The 19,961-nt window shown below is 34.5% G+C and overlaps 1 long non-coding RNA gene across 1 annotated transcript; it reads left to right on the top strand.

Annotated features, from left to right (window-relative positions):
- The first annotated feature begins 9,405 nt into the window (after window positions 1–9,405).
- Window positions 9,406–18,992, top strand: LOC136846548 (uncharacterized). The gene is made up of 4 exons (XR_010855439.1): window positions 9,406–9,598; window positions 11,931–12,824; window positions 13,137–13,262; window positions 15,067–18,992. It is a non-coding gene; the product is annotated as an uncharacterized lncRNA (long non-coding RNA).
- Window positions 18,993–19,961: the final 969 nt, after the last annotated feature.

Consider the following 19,961-nt stretch of genomic DNA (forward strand, 5'->3'; position numbering starts at 1 on the left):
TAGATAGATAGATAGATAGATAGATAGATAGACACTGTATATATATATATATATATATATATATATATATATATAGAAAAGAATGAATTTTTATCACATCACCGTGATTTATATATAAATATTAAGCCACAAATGTCGTTCAATATTAAATTCGATCTACCTGAAATAACACACACACACACACACACATATATATATATATATATATATATATATATATATATATATATATAATATATATATATATATATATATATATATATATATATATATATATATATATATATATATATATATATATATAAAATCATCAATGAAGGGCAGAGGACACACAGATATACAAGCTGACTTTATTCCAACGTTTCGTAATTATCGGATTAATTACATCATCAGGGCTGTTAAAATATGAAAATAAAATTCTTTGTAAAATCATAAAAGCTAAAAAATAAAGGCTAAGAGTTATTCATACAAAATTTTTCACAAATGTACACAAACGTTAAAATTAGAGAACAAAAGTTTTAAAAATCATTACATTAAATGAAGGTAACAATATACAGTAAACTAAAATTGAAAACCATCTGTGAAGGGGTTACAGAACAAAAGATTAAGGACCGACCTAGAGGAGTGACAGCTTTAAACTAAACATAAACATAAATAGAAAGAACACAAGTCAGGATAAATATAGAGGAGAGGAGGACGTGTGAGTGTTTAACGACGGAACAAGTTGTTTGATGAAAAGTGATTCCAGGATAACAAGGTCTTGAGGGTTGGTGGTATGGCTAAAATGTGGAAGTCTTTATTATCAATGTGTGTTTACAAAATTTTTGAGTGATTTCTGATGTTGAATGTTCTGGTTTGAAATTCTGCTACCTGTACGGAAGCTTACGCCACGATGAGAATCGATACGCACCTTAAGGAGTCTACTGGTGGATCCCACATAGGTCCCTGTTTGACATTCAGGGCAAGTACATTTGTAAATGATACCAGATGACATATAAGGTGATAACCGATCTTTGGTTTTAAAGAGTGAACCAATGGTGAAAGGGTTCTTTAGGATTAAGTGACATCAATGGCATAAAAATGATCCTGAATAATTTGAGTGAACTTTTTGTGGAACTTGGGGTCATGAGTAAATGGAAAGCTTGCGTAAAATTTCATTTTTGGACGGTTAAAACTGCTGGTTTTGTAATGAAATGTTTGTTAAGTAATTTATGTAATTTCCTATACACCAGCTTTGCAGGGAAACAGTTATTATTAAAAAAGTCAATTAAAAAAGAAATTTCCTTATGAAAAAGGCTCCAGTTCGACGTAAGGACGAGTGCCCTGTGGAGAAGGGTAGAAACAGAGTTGAATTTAAAATGATCGAAGCAAGAGCTATAAAAGTTGGTACCAAGTCCAGTAAAAGTCTTCCTTCTAAAAACCGTGGTATTAAAACTGTCGTGTTCTCTAAAAACTAGAACGTCCTGGAATGGTAGACGGTCGTTCGCCTCTTTCTCGATAGTAAACGTTATGCTCGAGTTTATTGTATCGGCATATTCGACGAAGAGGTCAGCTTTGTATTCACTTTTAAAGAGGCCGAACGTATCGTCAACAAACCTGGAATAAAAGGGGTAGAACCTTAATGGGCAATTATCAACATGCGCTCCTCCAGGAGCACATAAAGATATTAGCAAATGTGGGGCCAAGAGGGGGAACCCATGGCCATGCCCTCTACTTGTTTGAATAATTTACCATTAAAAATAAATGCAGTGTCCAGCACTGCGAGTTCAAGTAAAGTTTTAAAATTCGTGCGATTAAAATTATTAAAGTAGAATCAGGAACAGGAAACAGCTTGTTAAGAATTAATTCAATAGTTTCTCCAACAGGGATATTAGTAAATAATGACTCGACGTCGAGACTGGCCATGAATAAATCTGAATCTTGTCTAAGAATGGTTTCTTTAAATTGAAAGGGTTATTCAATGAATACTTATTCTTAGTTAGATGCTCAGCATGGGTACAAGGAATTTGGCTAATTTATAATTTGGTGTTTTGAACGAGGCAAGGATAGGTCTAAGGGGATGTCAGGTTTGTGAATTTTCGGTAGGCCGTAAAAGGATACCATAAGATGAGCCAGTGGAAAAAGATCTTGGTAAATGGTTTCATTAATGACATTGTCCTTCTTAAGAGACCTTAGAAAACGGTTGATTTTGTCTTCAGTTTTAAAAATATTATAGTAGTCAGGCGTCCCAATGGGTTCAAATTTTGTTCTATCGTTTAAAATACTTTCCATTTTTGATATGTACTCACATTTATTGAGGATCACTGTACCTTTACCTTTATCAGGTCGGGTGAGAATGATGTCTTCGTTTTTTGCCAATTGTTTCATGATGTCAAAATCTTCCTTTCGGAAAAAAGGGGTCCATCTAGTTTTGAGATTTCGAAAGGTGCTGTGAGAAAGTTCGTACAGTCGTTTTTGCAGACTTACCAGATCAGTTTGAAAAAAAACGAAGACATCATTCTCACCCGACCTGATAAAGGTAAAGGTACAGTGATCCTCAATAAATGTGAGTACATATCAAAAATGGTAAGAATTTTAAACGATAGAACAAAATTTGAACCCATTGGGACGCCTGACTACTATAATATTTTTAAAATTGAAGACAAAATCAACTGTTTTCTAAGGTCTTAAGAAGGACAATGTCATTAATGAAACCATTTACCAAGATCTTTTTTCCACTGGCTCATCTTATGGTATCCTTTACGGCCTACCGAAAATTCACAAACCTGACATCCCCTTAGACCTATCCTTGCCTCGTTCAAAACACCAAATTATAAATTAGCCAAATTCCTTGTACCCATGCTTGAGCATCTAACTAAGAATAAGTATTCATTGAATAACTCCTTTCAATTTAAAGAAACCATTCTTAGACAAGATTCAGATTTATTCATGGCCAGTCTCGACGTCCAGTCATTATTTACTAATATCCCTGTTGGAGAAACTATTGAATTAATTCTTAACAAGCTGTTTCCTGTTCCTGATTCTACTTTTAATAATTTTAATCGCACGAATTTTAAAACTTTATTTGAACTCGCAGTGCTGGACACTGCATTTATTTTTAATGGTAAATTATTCAAACAAGTAGAGGGCATGGCCATGGGTTCCCTCTTGGCCCCACATTTGCTAATATCTTTATGTGCTCCTGGAGGAGCGCATGCTTGATAATTGCCCATTAAGGTTCTACCCCCTTTTTATTCCAGGTTTGTTGACGATACGTTCGGCCTCTTTAAAAGTGAATACGAAGCTGACCTCTTCGTCGAATATGCCGATACAATAAACTCGAGCATAACGTTTACTATCGAGAAAGAGGCGAACGACCGTCTACCATTCCAGGACGTTCTAGTTTTTAGAGAACACGACAGTTTTAATACCACGGTTTTTAGAAGGAAGACTTTTACTGGACTTGGTACCAACTTTTATAGCTCTTGCTTCGATCATTTTAAATTCAACTCTGTTTCTACCCTTCTCCACAGGGCACTCGTCCTTACGTCGAACTGGAGCCTTTTCATAAGGAAATTTCTTTTTAATTGACTTTTTAATAATAACTGTTTCCCTGCAAAGCTGGTGTATAGGAAATTACATAAATTACTTAACAAACATTTCATTACAAACCAGCAGTTTTAACCGTCCAAAAATGAAATTTTACGCAAGCTTTCCATTTACTCATGACCCCAAGTTCCACAAAAAGTTCACTCAAATTATTCAGGATCATTTTTATGCCATTGATGTCACTTTTAATCCCTAAGAACCCTTTCACCATTGGTTCACTCTTTAAAACCAAAGATCGGTTATCACTTTATATGTCATCTGGTATCATTTACAAATATACTTGCCCTGAATGTCAAACAGGGACCTATGTGGGATCCACCAGTAGACTCTTAAGGTGCGTATCGATTCTCATCGTGGCGTAAGCTTCCGTACAGGTAGCAGAATTTCAAACCCAGAACATTCCAACATCAGAAATCACTCAAAAATTTGTAAAACACACATTGATAATAAAGATTTCACATTTTAGGCCATACCACCAACCCTCAAGACCTTGTTATCCTGGAATCACTTTTCATCAAACAACTTGTTCTGTCGTTAAACACTCACACGTCCTCCTCTCCTCTATATTTATCCTGACTTGTGTTCTTTCTATTTATGTTTATGTTTAGTTTAAAGCTGTCGCTCCTCTAGGTGTGTTCTTTCTATTTATGTTTATGTTTAGTTTAAAGCTGTCACTCCTCTAGGTCGGTCCTTAATCTTTTGTTCTGTAACCCCCTTCACAGATGGTTTTCAATTTTAGTTTACTGTATATTGTTACCTTCATTTTAATGTAATGATTTTTAAAACTTTTGTTCTCTAATTTTAACGTTTGTGTACATTTGTGAAAAATTTTGTATGAATAACTCTTAGCCTTTATTTTTAGCTTTTATGATTTTACAAAGAATTTTATTTTCATATTTTAACAGCCCTGATGATGTAATTAATCCGATAATTACGAAACGTTGGAATAAAGTCAGCTTGTATATCTGTGTGTCCTCTGCCCTTCATTGATGATTTTAAGTATGGATTGACTCCTGACTCCTCACGCTAATATATATATATATATATATATATATATATATATATATATATATATATATATATATATATATATATATATATATATTCACTCTATAGAAAAAGCTACCAGGTATTGCTAGTTCTACACCTCATACACGCCACATCTGCATGCATGTGAGTACGTACCAAACCCACAATATTCATATACAAAGTAAATATAATTTGGACGCACCAGCTGAATTTTCATCCCAGAGAGAGAGAGAGAGGAAAAAAAAACACAAATAAATCGCGAATATCGAAACATACAATATTTACTGACGGGAAATTCGCTTTGGCCATCGTTATGAAAATATGTTAATCGCGAAAATGTAAATATGGGGCAGTTTTCTCGTAGTATTTATTGCCTGATGAAAATAGAACCAGCATCAACCGCTGCTCTCGCGTAGGGAGAGTGTATGAATATGTAAATAGCATTGCTGATTGGGCTGATGTATTTTCCTTTGGCGATTGGGGATTCGTATTGATGGGCGGATGTACTCCCTTGTATCTGATGTATGACTGTATCCGATGTATTTGATGTAGGGTTGTATCAGTGGCTAACATCAGATTATATGCGCGAGTTGATAAAGTTTGATTTTTTGCGTTAATGGAGCGTAGGAATTGTACTGATCACTGTAGCAGTGGAAGGCTGAAATAGATAGTTTCGTTAAATTAAGAACACTAACCAACAAGTAAAAAATGCGTGGAAGTTTCTTCGGCGCAGTCGGGTTTTCTGCACAGCATATAATCAAGGCCACCGAAAATTAATCTATCTGTCGATGGTCTCGGTATAATGCTGCATGAGCCGCGGCCCATGAAACTTTAACCACGGCTCGGTGGTGCCCTGTTCTATATCGTAGCCAGACGCACGATTATGGCTAACTTTAACCTTGAATAAAAATAAAAACTACTGAGGCTAGAGGGCTGCAGTTTGGTATGTTTGATGACTGGAGGGTGGATGATGAACATGCCGATTTCCAACCCTCTAGTCTCAGTAGTTTCTAAGATCTGAGGGCGAACAGAAAAAGTGCCGACGAATAGACAAATAGCCATCTCAATCATTTTCTTTGACAGAAAACTAAAATTAATTTTGCCACAAAAAATTACATTGGTTTTATTAATGTAATAACTTTCAAAATTTGTAAAAAAAAAAAAAAAAAAAAAAAAAACACCGAAATATGGAATCTGAGTATTGACGTTTTCTTAAAAACTGGAGCAGTGGTAAAATATCTTTCAAATGACGTAGACTTTTCCAGCTCCTTCTTTGGGGATGTTTACTGTATATATGTTACAGGCAGATGGCGAAATGCACTTAGGGACATTTGATCCCCCCCAGAGGCTAGTACTAAACACGGCGAAACAGTGACTCACCTACATGTTTCGCCGTTTATAGTACTGTCCCCTGGGGAATCAAATGTATTTCGCCGTGTTTAGTACTAGCCCTTGGGGGATCACATGTCCCTAAGTACGTTCCGCTATCTGCCTGAAATTTCAGACAGTTCGTGAAATGCCTGGTTTCGCTATCTGCCTGAAATTTCAGACAGTTCGTGAAATGCCTGGTTTCGCTATCTGCCTGAAATTTTAGACAGTTCGTGAAATGCCTGGTTTCGCTATCTGCATGTAACATATATAAGTTTCCCGTAGAAAGAAAACACTTATGTAAACGCTACTGAACAATATTGCATTGCCAAGCGATAATACCGAAATCTACCTCATGTCAAAAACATTTAACGAGAGACATAAAGCCCCAATGACCCCGGAAATGACGTATGAGGAAGTTCCTAGCGAAGAATAGAATAAAAAGACAAAATAACTGAAGAATGAAGGAGGTCACGTAAGCCATTATAAATCAAAATGAAATTAATATGTTGAGATGGTGGCAATCAAAAGCAAATTGGAAATATATAAAACCTCGTGAAAAAAATTATCACATATATTGAAGACATAGTCTTATTCATTAACATCATTTCAGAGAATTCTAGCTCTCATTACTTGATCCCATCAAAAGTCGGAATTCTGAATTGCATAATTATTTAAGTGTAGGCTACGTTATAATTGAATTAAATTTCCGGACTGCAGGTTCGAAAACCTCTCTTTATTCGGATGACATCTAATATGAATTTCTCTCTCTCTCTCTCTCTCTCTCTCTCTCTCTCTCTCTCTCTCTCTCTCTCTCTCAGACTATACCTTTTGAAATTCTGTATTCGGAGAACGTCTGATGTGAATCTCTCTCTCTCTCTCTCTCTCTCTCTCTCTCTCTCTCTCTCTCTCTCTCTCTCTCTCTCTCTCTCTCTCGTAGACTATATGTTTTGAAATCCCATCTCTGTTTTGAGGACATCTCTCTCTCTCTCTCTCTCTCTCTCTCTCTCTCTCTCTGTCGTAGACTATATGCTTTGAAATCCTATCTCTGTTCTGAGGACATCTCTCTCTCTCTCTCTCTCTCTCTCTCTCTCTCTCTCTCTCTCTCTCTCTCTCTCTCTCAGCTGCATTGGAAACCTAATCTACTTATGTAACCACTCTGAAACACCATGGAATAACCCCTTTTGACTAAAATACTCTTTTAATGAATGGGTTTGGTTGTGAAGGGTCTCGTCCTTTAGAATGAAGTATATGCTTACTCATCCTTTTTTCACGTTTATTTTCAATGGCTTCATCTTGAGAAAATGCAGGAGTCGGTATGGCATAATGAATTCACTTGCTTAATACTGTATTAAATATATGCATATATAATATAAAAACAAGTATATATATTTATCTGTTATCTATCCTGAGATATATATATATATATATATATATATATATATATATATATATATATATATATATATATATATATATATATATATATATATATTAGAAACATCAACACACAATCACTTATGGAACAGAAATAAATTTATGACTCACATCAGGATCGAGCCCAGGTCTTTCAATTGAAAGGCGAGACCGCTGCCAACCAGGCCACACAAGTCATAAAGGAAGTTGGAACCTGAGTACCACTGTACTAAAGGCTTTACCTGGACAAGCTAACTGCTTGCATACCAGCGTGTTTTCCCCAACTTCCCGACTCAGCAGTGACCCAATTGACAGCATTTCATTCGAATTATCCTTTCAGAGTGAATATGATAGAATTATCAACACACAGTCACGTGTGGAACAGAAATAAATTTCTGACTCACATCAGGATCGAACCCAGGTCTCTCAGCTGATAATTCGAATAAAATGCTGTCAATCTTACGAAGAATTGTTCGCAGGACTTACAATCTGGAGGTTTTATATGAATATAAAACTTAACGTGTTTGTAGGTTGTATACATAATGTATACTTTGTGTAAAAGTTTCCGTCTATGTAATAACGAGTCCTAAACTTTCCTCTATAAAATTATTTATCATTATAATGATCTGATACAGATAAGTAGAAGTTAATAGACGTTATCTTTTCAGTCTTATTATTTTAAATATTTTTTTAATATATCTGTAAATACATTTGTAAACATATCTGTAAACATATTTGTAAATATATTTTTATGTTGAATTTGTTAATACGTATCCACCTGTAAGTGATGTAGTTCTTGGTTTTGTAAATAAACGAATGGGACCTATATTGTTCAAGGAATCATGAAAATATTTTAGTGATTTTACAGTTTTGCTCTTCAAATTTAATGGAAAAGCACAATCCATTAGTTGATGTTCTCATGAATCAAAGTAAAATAAAAAAAAAGTTACTGAGTAAATTGGTAACCATTTTTTAAATAATAACTGATTATTCTTATTGTTTAAAGCGTTGTCATTTTTATTTAGCAAATACTCAACTTATGCTTAGTAAGTTAGCATAAAATATATACGTAAAATGTCAAAACCAAGTATGCATGCATCCGTACATATATTTCAACTGACAGAAGATGTAAAAAAGTATCTTTAAATATTATATATATATATATATATATATATATATATATATATATATATATATATATATATATATATATATATATATATATATACATACATATATACATACATACATATATATATATATATATATATATATATATATATGTGTGTGTGTGTGTGTGTGTGTGTGTGTGTGTGCATATTTATGTATGTATATGCATAATTTCTCTTGTGCATGAGTAAGTGTGTTCACATGCGCTGTATACGGGCAAAGTCTACACAGAATGCATAATAACTTTACCTTGAACTAAATGGCAAGGTGATCTGACGAAATGAAATTATTTTCAGTGTTTTCTGCATTCCTCAAGGATTGTTTAATACTGAAACAGGGTGATTTTCAATCTTCATGGTTCTAGTCATGATAACGTTTTGGCTAGAGTACTCTCCCTTTTTCATTATATATTATATATATATATATATATATATATATATATATATATATATATATATATATTTATATATATATATATATATATATATATATATATATATATATATATATATATATATATATATATATATATATATATATATATATATATATATATATATTGGTGAAAGGACACGTTTATTTATAATTGATTACCTAAGAAATAAATGATCAAAGAAAACTTGATATTTGATCTTTATAATGTTTGAAATTGAAAACAAAATCAATAAAAATTCAGCATTCGTCTAACCATTTGTAATGCCTAGATAAAGTTTTCATGATACCTAGTATTTTCTGTATTTATTTATTCCTTTATTTATTAATTTACCTGTTTATTCATTTTTACTTTTGCTTGTCACCAACAGATGTCAGTGTTACTTGCTTGCGACGTAATGGTTCTCAGAAGTGTCTTTGCATTGCGAGAATCCTTGATTTTCCTTTGTCTGAAAGGAACGACGCCGGAATTTCAGACTGGCTGGAGCATTTTGGAGTTTTGAGGGAAAGCTAGCAGTATTGCTTGCAGTTACTCTCGTGCTTTCCTTGTAGGGATTTTCTGCATAATCGTCCACGTTGTGTCTTTGATATTAAGGTAATTGTTATTGTGGAATTTCCAGTTGTGTAAAATTGCTGTGGTTAATATTGTGTTCGTTCATTGAGGCTGAAATCGATACTTTGTTTTGAAAAAGTTTTAAAGGGAACACACAACTTGCCGTATATTTGTGAGGTGTATAAAGTTCCTAGTGGAATCTTTTAAGAATGAAGAGCTCAGTATGGCTACTTTGGTTGGGAAAAAGGTGCACAAAAGTGAAAGTGACCAAATGTCTGGTTAAATTATAGTTTAAGTAAGGTACCCTTTAGAGGGAATCTGAAATTGCTTCCGGAAGGCTGGCTAAAACAGATTTTTCCAAGGGTTATGCTTTGAGCATAATTATACCCGGAAAATTTAATACATATCTGCAATAGGTGAGCATGATAGATTTCAGCATTCTTAAATTAGTTGTATGCATTCTTTGGGCCACTTCTTCTCAGCGTTCCACGTAAAATGCCCCCGTTGTAAAATGCCCCCGTTGTAAAATAACCCCCTTGTAAAAGGGTCCTGGTCGTTTCGGCCGTGGGTCATTTAGGCCTTAACATCCAGACCCCAAGGAGCTTCCGCAGTCTTACGGCCTGAACTTCATATGGCCTAATTTGTGATGGCCTAATACGGCCTAATCGTCCAGAACTCTTGAAAAATAGCACCCCCTTGCAAAATACCCCAAGTAAAATAACCCCGTGTTCCTCCCCACCGTCAGCCCCTGCCTTTCAACCTTCCAGTAAATAGGTGTCACAAAAAGCGATTATAATATTTAATACAAGCGAAGGAATGTTGCGAAGGAATGTTATCAGCTAATATACATTAGCACAGTTGACGCTATTTCTTGTTATAAATACTGAAGAACTGGTTTTATTAGTCGCCTCGAAAAGCCCATAAGTTCTGTTGGAGAATCTTTAGGGCTTCCTTGAAAGCTCATGGATAAATTTTTCATGTAAATTTTGCAGACGTGAGATAAATGTTCTCCGTGTTAAGTATCTAATACAGTAACAGAATTTTTAGCCTTATTTAGCCCGGTGGTTTACGTGTAAAGAAAGCCGTTTTCGTTAGTCTTGCAGGGTTTTCAGCTGTAGTAATTCTAACTTGAATTGATTTTATACATGCTGCCTGTTTAGGGTTGCTACGGTTATGCCAACTTAGCAAAGTTTGAGTCATTTTTAAAATTTTGTATATATTTGAAAATCAACCGATAAATTTACAAGATATTAAATTTGCGGAGCTCTATATTAGTGTACATAAACTGATTGCTCGAGGCAAATTCGGCTTGTTTATATTTGCCATTACGTGATTAATAACTGGCGATTAGGTGGCTAGAGGTCCTCGTGAAATCGGAAACACTTTCAATTGCACCGGTTGAAAGAGCAAATGCATATTCATATTTAATCACATTTTACGAAGTAACATGGCTTAATTTTTCATGTAAATTCATGACTTAAAACCCTTGACCTTTGGTGAATTAATAGTGAAAAGTTAGATAAAAGGGTTTTTGGAGCGAGCACTTCCTATACAAAGCAGTCCAATAGGGAATGGATATGGGGTTAAATTTTGTGGTAGACTTATGGTAGTGTTGGGCGTTTTGGTGAAATTTAATGATTATTTTACAGTGGCGTTTGAAACTCTATATTAAGAAGCTCATCAAAAGTCTTGCACGAGATCCGCAATAAATAGGAATATATACCTCATAGGCCGAGGTAATGACTGAATTAAATTTTACCTTAAGGGACTTTGTGTTACAACCTTGTTTTGGGTGTACCCCTGTTTAGTGTTTTGTGAAGTACTCCAAAAGCAGTCGCTAGAAATCCAGCAAGCGTTTATCAGATTATGGCCTAAGTGAACTTTTTCTCATTATTCTTTAACTATGGGAGCTGTTGGTTGAAAGACGTCCCCAGGCAGCAGCTCAGGTTCGGTGACTCGAAATGAGTTTGTCTTTAAGAGTCTTCTGTTGAACTAAATTACAAAAAATAGGATCATGATTTTCCGCTGCTCTAGTATGATAGAATTTATCAATTCAGGGGCTTAATGGCGGAGTGATTTGCTTTAGTGTTAAGGAACCTTATCAATTGCTTTTTAAGCCTAATTAGCCTTTTAGACTTAAATGTTATACTGAAATGAGATCTACGTTGAATATACTGAATAGACATTTTCAATCCATGATACTCGGCCTAAAGTTGAACATAATTTTCATTGCTTCGCTTTCATTAATATTAGCGGATTAAAATTTTCGTTTGTTGAGCAAAGATATTGTAATGAAACAGATTGAAATCTTACATTAAATGTGAGCTCGTAAACGTAGAATTTCTTTAAAGTGTGACTATGTTATTTTTTTTAGAACTGAACTGGAAGGCCATTGAACGTAGCAAAGTCCTACTGGAACTTGGTTTGGGCTTTCGGCATCTGACCCGTGAGAGGCACTGGTGGTTAACCGAAGATTTAGATATGGGAAACTAAAAATCTTCACATGTAGTTTTACAAGGAAGGCTGAGTATAATTCGAGTTTTCAAGTTACAAAGGGAATATGATTGTGTTATGATTGAATTCCTGGTGTGGTGTTTGTGTAGTCAGGACTTTTTTTTTTTATTTAAATTTCATGTCAGGAAATTTTTAATCTAACTTTCAAAATTGTGGGTATCGACCTACACTTGTGCTGTTGAATGCTGTTGGAAAGGGATGAATATTATAATTTTTCTAATCTTAATTTTGGAAATTCATTATGTTGAAATTCTACCTTGAATTAAACTTTTTAAAACTGGTATCTTGTTCTAAAGTTCAAATGTTAGTCGGAAATTGATAAAATTTCAGAGCATGAAGACACTACTGCTTAAATGTGTTAATCTGAACTCGTTCTGATTTTGGAAAATCTTTTGTAAATGATATTCAGCTAAGCTGTTAGATTAGCACGGAAACTTTGAACTGGTTTGATGTCATAAGATTTTAATTTTTATATTTTTAAGAAGGATTTTAATTTTTATATTTTTAAGGAGAATACTTAGAGCGACAGAATAACTGTGTGACAGAGAAAGTTTGGGAAACACATGATGGATTAGCATTTAGCTTTTTAAATAGGGAGATGTAATTTAGCGTTAAATCTGGTTTTGTCTCAGCCATACTTGGAGCTGGAAGATCTTCGGAAATATGAAAGCCCAAAGTCTGGCGGGCGAAGAAGCAACAGTGAACTGTGAACCTTCCTAAGGAAGTTTGAGATTTAGTCTTCCCAAAGTCACAGGTGAGAAAATTGTGGTTAGACTGTTTTAGCCATTCAGTGTATTTAATTGGAGCGATGCCATTTACATGTTATAAAGCATATAGGTAGGTTATTTTATGATCATGGCGATATGAGCTCATTTTAATTTTTGTAAATGAATCCTAAATATCGGAACTAAAACTTGTAGCTCTATCCCAAAAGGTAGATAAAAGAAAACCCGTTGATTTCTATCACGAAAGTTATGGTTTTAGTAAATTTTCTTATATATTGAACTTACTTTTTAGACTTAACTATATTATACCCCTGACTTATTCTGATTTTTTTCTATTCTAGGTGTCAGCTTAAGAGAGAGAATGTCTTTGAGTCTTCATGACCCATCAGTAACTACAAATGGATGACAAGTGTCCCATGATAATTTCCTTCAATATTTCGATGCCCTGCAGCAGATGTTCTAAAAAGGTGATTAAGACGTCTTTAACCTTGTTGTTTCTGAATTTAGTATCTTCCTCTTGTACTGTAATAAGTAGTTTGTTAGATTGACTTTTCGTCAGACCCGTGAAACTGTGGTGATAGGTTTTTCAGAGCTTTTCATTTTCCTTTTAATTTAGCTCCTGGGTTTTATTCTTGGATAATTTCTATGTATGAAAAGTTGTAAGTCATTTTTTAAGGAAGAAAGTTTCAGTCGATCTTAAAGAGAATCAATTCATATCACGTTTAAAGATCATGGTGAATAATTTTTTGTAGCAATCGTTTTATGGAAAGGTTAGTTTAAATTTCAACTTAAAAAGGGAAATGTCTTGAGTAATGAGTACCGTAGACCATATGCTTAAAAAGGTGATTGAAGGAGAATACATTGATAGTACATGATTCATCAAGAGTAGAGAAGTATCTAAAAAAATTCAAATCTAAAAGTGAGAACTTTAATTTCAAGGGATGTATAGAATGTACATCAAATTACCATAAATGATGTACGGAATTTACATCCCTTATGTTAAGGAAAGAACCAATGAACAAGAACTACAGAGAAGGTGAAGCTGGGATTCTGAGCAAATTTTTTTTGAAAGTCAAAACTGTACAGACCGGAGATACGAGAAGGAATGCTGTTCTTTATATAGATTTAACGTTATCCAATAGCTCAGAATTTTTAAAGAGGCATAGAGAAAGTGAACTCTCTGCAAGGTCAGGTACAAGCGAGAGCTGGATTACATGTTTTTCATATTTCAAATAGAGTAAAACTTAAAAGCTTAAAAAAGTAAAATTTAAAACTTGGTTACTGTAAGCAATTTTTTCTAGTAAAAAGGAAGATTGTGTACTTATCTGATCTTGGTTACTGTAAGCAATTTTTTTCCAGTAATGTAAAAATAGGACTCATTTGTTAGCTCTGTCAAAACTCTCTGCTAAACATTAAGCTACCTTGAAGTACACAACTGTGACTTGAAATTGTATATTATTATTTGGAAAGGAAGATGACTCGATCTTAGAAAGTCTTAGCTTACATAGTTGAGTGAAGGGTCGCCAATGGTGTACCGATATCAAGTGAAATTATGTATCAGACTTTCATCCATCGGGTCTTGACAGCGTTGTAATCTGATTGATACTTAACGGATTTTTTTAGGTAATTACTATCAAGCCTGTTTAGTAAATACTTCGAAGACAGCTTGAAAAAGTTTATCTTAGATGCAACTAGTTATCAGTAAGAGGAAAGTAGATTGCTTTAGATACAATTGTAGCAGGTCAAATAGGTTGCTTTAAGGTATTACTTAAAATTTTATTGAAAGAATGACTATTTGCATGTGAAAACAACAGAACCTTAATGATAAAAATGCCAGAATAAGTGAAACGCATTTTTTACTTTAAAATATTGGAAATCTGGACTAGTCATACGTATTCTTTTCAGTTCAAATGACAAATACCATTTAATTACAAAGAAAATTGATACGAAATATTGTTTGCAGTTCAAATCACAAATTCAAATCACAAAATTGATACGAAATATTATTTTCCATTCAAATGACAAATACCATTTAATTACAACAAAGAAAATTATGATAAGGAATTTTCTTTTCAGTTCAAATCACAAATACCATTTAATTATAAATAAGAAATTTATACGAAATATTTTCAGTTAAAATGACAAATACCATTTAATTACAATTAAGGCAATTATGATACGAAGTAATTCTTTAAAATTCAAATGAAAAATACCACTTACAGTGAAGAAAATTGATAAAAGTAAATTTTAAAAATACAAAATTATTTTCAGGTCTCCAGTCTGTCTACAACGCAACAGATGCCCAGTCAATATTCGACAGTTATCAAAGGTTATCCTTGCAAGAATCAGTGAACACAAGCCTAACCCAGCTGGAAGACCAACGGATAGGAAAAATATTCACCTGTGAAATGTCTGAAAAGGTGAAAAGGTGTTTTGAGAAATGAAGGTTTGGGGTCGAAGGTGATTATGACAAGTTAATTTGGGAGATTATCATCATGACAAGCGAAGTAAGGTTTGAAAATGGCCAGTCTTAGGACTTCTGTCATAGGGTACCTTTAAAGATGGGCAGCTTTATATTTTATGGTTGAATTCGTAGATGGCAGTACGTTTGGATGCCATTAGAGTAGTCTTCATTTCACAGCCAACATAAGTGATGTAATTCTAATTAATTTAGATTAAGCCTGAATCTTGCCAATAGAATTGGGTTTAAAGCTTAACAGTAAAGAAAAATTCCCTCTGGTATCATGAACTACACAGCATATTACTAGTTAATTTCTTTAGGAATTATATTGAAGTTCATTTGTATCGACAAATCTTATTCTTTTTCAGTAAGTGCTTTCCTTCGTTTTGAAATCAAAAGTAAGACCATTATTCAAGTACGTGATACTCTTAATATTAAAATTTTAATTTCGTTTTGATTTCTCAAACCAGTTTGGCATTGATCATATAACAAAATCGCGATTGTGGAGTCTTTATGGACACAGCTTCCATTTATTCATTGTTTCTGAAGTTTTTCAACTTTTTGCCATATAACGATCTTTAGTTAATTGGGAAGCAGCTCGTCCTGAATAGTGTCTTCGACTTAAGTAACGAAATATTACTGTACTTACCGTTGATTTTCGTTCAAGTTTTAGCTTCCATAAACTAATAGTGCATTAATCGAATCTTAATATTTCACAGTTTTAAGGTAACGCTCCTCCATTTTTTTAAAATGCGTGTTTTCATTTCCCTAATTTAGGCTTCAAAATTAAATCATGGTTGAGAAGTCATCTTAATCCTGTAAGTGTTTAAAAATGTTTGAAAAGGTTTAAATGATTGGCTATGAGTCGAGTAAAATCTAATAGAAAAGAATAAGGCAATTTAGATATTAATCTCGTCTTTTTGTGGTTCATGTGAAGAGTAAGTTTAGATGAATTTTATGTATTTAATGAAGCTTTTGTTTTTGAATTGTAGGTATTTGGAAGCATTACATGATCAAGAAAAGTTAACTTTTGGTCCGGTGTAATACCATATGTGGTTGGTTTTATATTTAAGCTTTGGATTGTTTTCGTTTCAAGAGTATTTTGATCAATTTTACTCTTTGGCTCATAAGAGTAATAATGTGTAGGTCTCCGGCTGCCCCTGGTTAATTATTTCTTTGACGATTTTGAAAAGGTTAGGATTTTTTTTACTAAATGGAAGTGCTTTAATCTCCCCCTACCCCATCCCCCTTCCCCTCTCTCTCTCTCTCTCTCTCTCTCTCTCTCTCTCTCTCTCTCTCTCTCTCTCTCTCTCTCTCTCTCTCTCTCTCTCTCTTACCCATTTCATACGACTAACATTGCCTTCTCTCGTATACAAACATATCACGAACACTTCTCTCATATTCACTTTCCATACTATTTAAACAGGCACAACCTATTTTCTTTCCTGTCTTTTGCTGTTTTTATCATGCTTTTTTCTCTTGTACTCATCCATTCTCACTACTAGTACACATACTGCTCTGGCTTGGTGTGTTCTCCCTCCCCTCTGCCCCCAAAACCACCATAACCCCGACCCCACCAACCCCAATACCAATCCTCATCCTCCCCAGCCTTTTTCCTGCTGTTTTGTTTTCGCTTTTAATGTCAAGTGGTCTTGCTGTTTACCTTTTTTTAAATGTTGCTTACTACCTGCTTTATTACTATTTTCCTTTCTATTTTTCAACATTTTCATATAGCATTGCTTTCTTCTATTATATTAATTCCTTTGGTAGGCTTTTTGTTTTCAATTTGTTGCTTTTCCGCCATGATTTGTAAGCCTTTTTTTTTTACTACCTGAGTCTTTGTTTGATCACTTTGCAATGAATGGATTACTTTATTATGCATTCTCATTTTTCGTATTTGCTTTACTTGTGTTTTGCTTTTTGTTTGCACTGGTTTCTGTGATATGCTTTTCAGATGTGGTTTTTTCTGGTCCTTGGTTTAGTTTTAAGTGCTTGTTTGGCATTTGTGTTTTAGTCTTACGTTTATGGTCTGTCACTTTTTGTTTTAATTTTTATTTTGGTCTGTCACTTTTTAGTTTTTTGGTCTGTTTTATTTTTTGTGATTTGCTGGCGTGTGTTTTCACTTTAGTTGTGGTTTGTGGTCTGTCACTTTAGTTGTGGTTTGTGGTCTGTCACTTTAGTTGTGGTTTGTGGTCTGTCACTTTAGTTGTGGTTTGCTGGTCTGTCACCTTGGTTGTGGTTTGCTGGTCTGTCACTTTAGTTGTGGTTTGCTGGTCTGTCACTTTAGTTGTGGTTTGTGGTCTGTCACCTTAGTTGTGGTTTGCTGGTCTGTCACCTTGGTTGTGGTTTGCTGGTCTGTCGCTTTAGTTGTGGTTTGCTGGTCTGTCACTTTAGTTGTGGTTTGTGGTCTGTCACTTTAGTTGTGGTTTGCAGGTTGTGTGATTGAAGTCACTGGTATTTTGGAAATTATTTTTTTGCTGATAATTTTGACCTCTCAAGTCGTTTTCCACTTTGTTTGGGATATTAAGCTTGCTTTTGAGAATTTGTTAGTGAGTTTTAGTTTATGGAGCTTTTTCGTTTTCTGGATTGCACAGAAATCCATTATTTGTGCTCCCTTGGTATTCTTGCAAAACAGTGATCTCGCCCTGATTTAGTCATTTCCTATAGTTTTCGTTGGAATATCACTTTACACTTAGTTTTTCTCTCCTTTATTTCTCTGTGGGTCGTGTTTACACACCTGATAACTAACGTCTCGGATCTAATAATTGTGATTATGCTCACGTGGTTTTTTTTTTTTTTTTTTTTGTCGTATGTACTGTTGTGATTTTGCTGCCCTGTTTGGTTATTTTTGCTTGTGTTTTACGCATCCATCCACTTTGGTCTCTCCTCTCTCTCTCTCTCTCTCTCTCTCTCTCTCTCTCTCTTTCAAAAGTCTTATTTTTTCACCTTTATTCGCGTCTCGTTATTTGGAAATGGAAAGACTTAATGAAATCAATTTCACGCAACGTTCATATGGCAGAGTTGGATCCCCACCGCCCCCACCCCCCTCCTCTCCTGGCACCAGCAGATGAAATTCTTTCCTCTTGAAGTACCAGAATGCTGTACAGCAAAGAGACCTCGCATTTAACTGTAAAATCCAAGTTCATCTGGCCTGTTGTTCATTTTTCGTGTTCATGGTTTATTCATTCTCTCTCTGGTGTTGAGAGTGACACTTTCAAGTGCTCAAATGAATGCACTTTGAAGTTGAAAGGTTGCTAAGTTACCTTTGGTGTTAATGTTGCGAGTTGTTCAGTCAAATATCCAGTAGTTTTCATTGAATGGCATTTTTACCCTGACAATATTGTCGTCACAATGTTTTGGCCTTTTTTTTTTTTGTAAGTTACTTCAATACTACGAAGTTGTTAAACTTAATTCTGTAAAGTAATTTGTGACATTAGGGTAACGTAAATTTTGTTAAATTTTGAGGTCCTATATTGTAGAAAATTAGTGTTTAAATGGTACATGTGGTATGATCATGTTTGTTGAGTATTGTATATTGTGAATGTAATACACGTACTACAATTTCAATGACATAGTTTTCAAAGTCAAATTTGTCAAGTGCTGTGTAAGTAGTGTGCGTTAGGAAATGTAAACAAGTTGTTACTGTAGAAGCACTTCAGATCCCTGTATTGATTCTTTGGTAAATTTTGCCCCGGGTAATCTGTAAATTAGAATTTTAATAAATAGGTATTTAATTTTTGTAAAGTATCACCCATGGGTCCTGTCATTTCAATGCTTTTGTTACTATGAAGTGACACAAGTGCTCCCTTAAAATGGTTCAGGTGGGTTCATAAATGTCCAGTTTATTCAAGGAAAAGTGTATCATTAATGTCCATGAAATAAAGGGATAAAGATCGCTGTAGTCAACTTTAGAGAAAATGTGTGATTAACTCCCCAATAGCTTATCTTGTTTCCTGGTTGTAGATTTTATTTTGAATATCAAGTTGCTGTTGCTGTTCCAATTTGTATGAAATGTTTCCATTGGTTATGACTGGAATGTGTATAAATGTCTTGCCGCGGTGCTGGTTTTTTGGGGGCGTTGACCAGTTATCGTATATGGTAACAATACTTGTAATTTGTTTTGATTTTTTTTTAGCTGGGAAGGCATCATTGTCTTCGTAAAGTAATTTGTTTGTTTTAGAAATTTGTAAATTTTGAGGTCCGAAAAGGAGCACTGACATTAAAGCTCGCAAGGCTGCATTGGCGGTATTACTTTAGTTTAGAGGGCTGCATTGACAGAAGCATTGACGCCATTATTTTAAGCACTGATGGCAGTATGGTCTTTGCTTTAGTTTGAGAGGCAGCATTGACGTCACTGTTATATTCCCGAAGGCTGCAGTGACATTATTTAGCACAGAAGGCAGCATTGCCTCCAATGTTTGCTTTAGTGCAGAGAAGACAGGATGTTAGGGCTCGAAGGGCAAAACTGACAGCGTTGTTTTTAGTTCAGAAGGCAGCGCTGTCTTCAGTGTTTGGGTTCAGAAGGCTGGACTTCTGTCTCTTGTTTCGCCTTCGAAGGAAGTGTTTTGTCGTTCTTCTAGTTAAGAAGACTGCACCGACATTATTGATTTAGTTAAGGCAGCGTTAATGTCCTGAAGGTTAGGAAGGCAGCGTTAATGTCCTGAAGGTTAGGAAGGCAGCGTTAATGTCCTGAAGGTTACGAAGG

This window comes from Macrobrachium rosenbergii, chromosome 15, assembly GCF_040412425.1.
Source record: "Macrobrachium rosenbergii isolate ZJJX-2024 chromosome 15, ASM4041242v1, whole genome shotgun sequence".
Taxonomy (NCBI): domain Eukaryota; kingdom Metazoa; phylum Arthropoda; class Malacostraca; order Decapoda; family Palaemonidae; genus Macrobrachium; species Macrobrachium rosenbergii.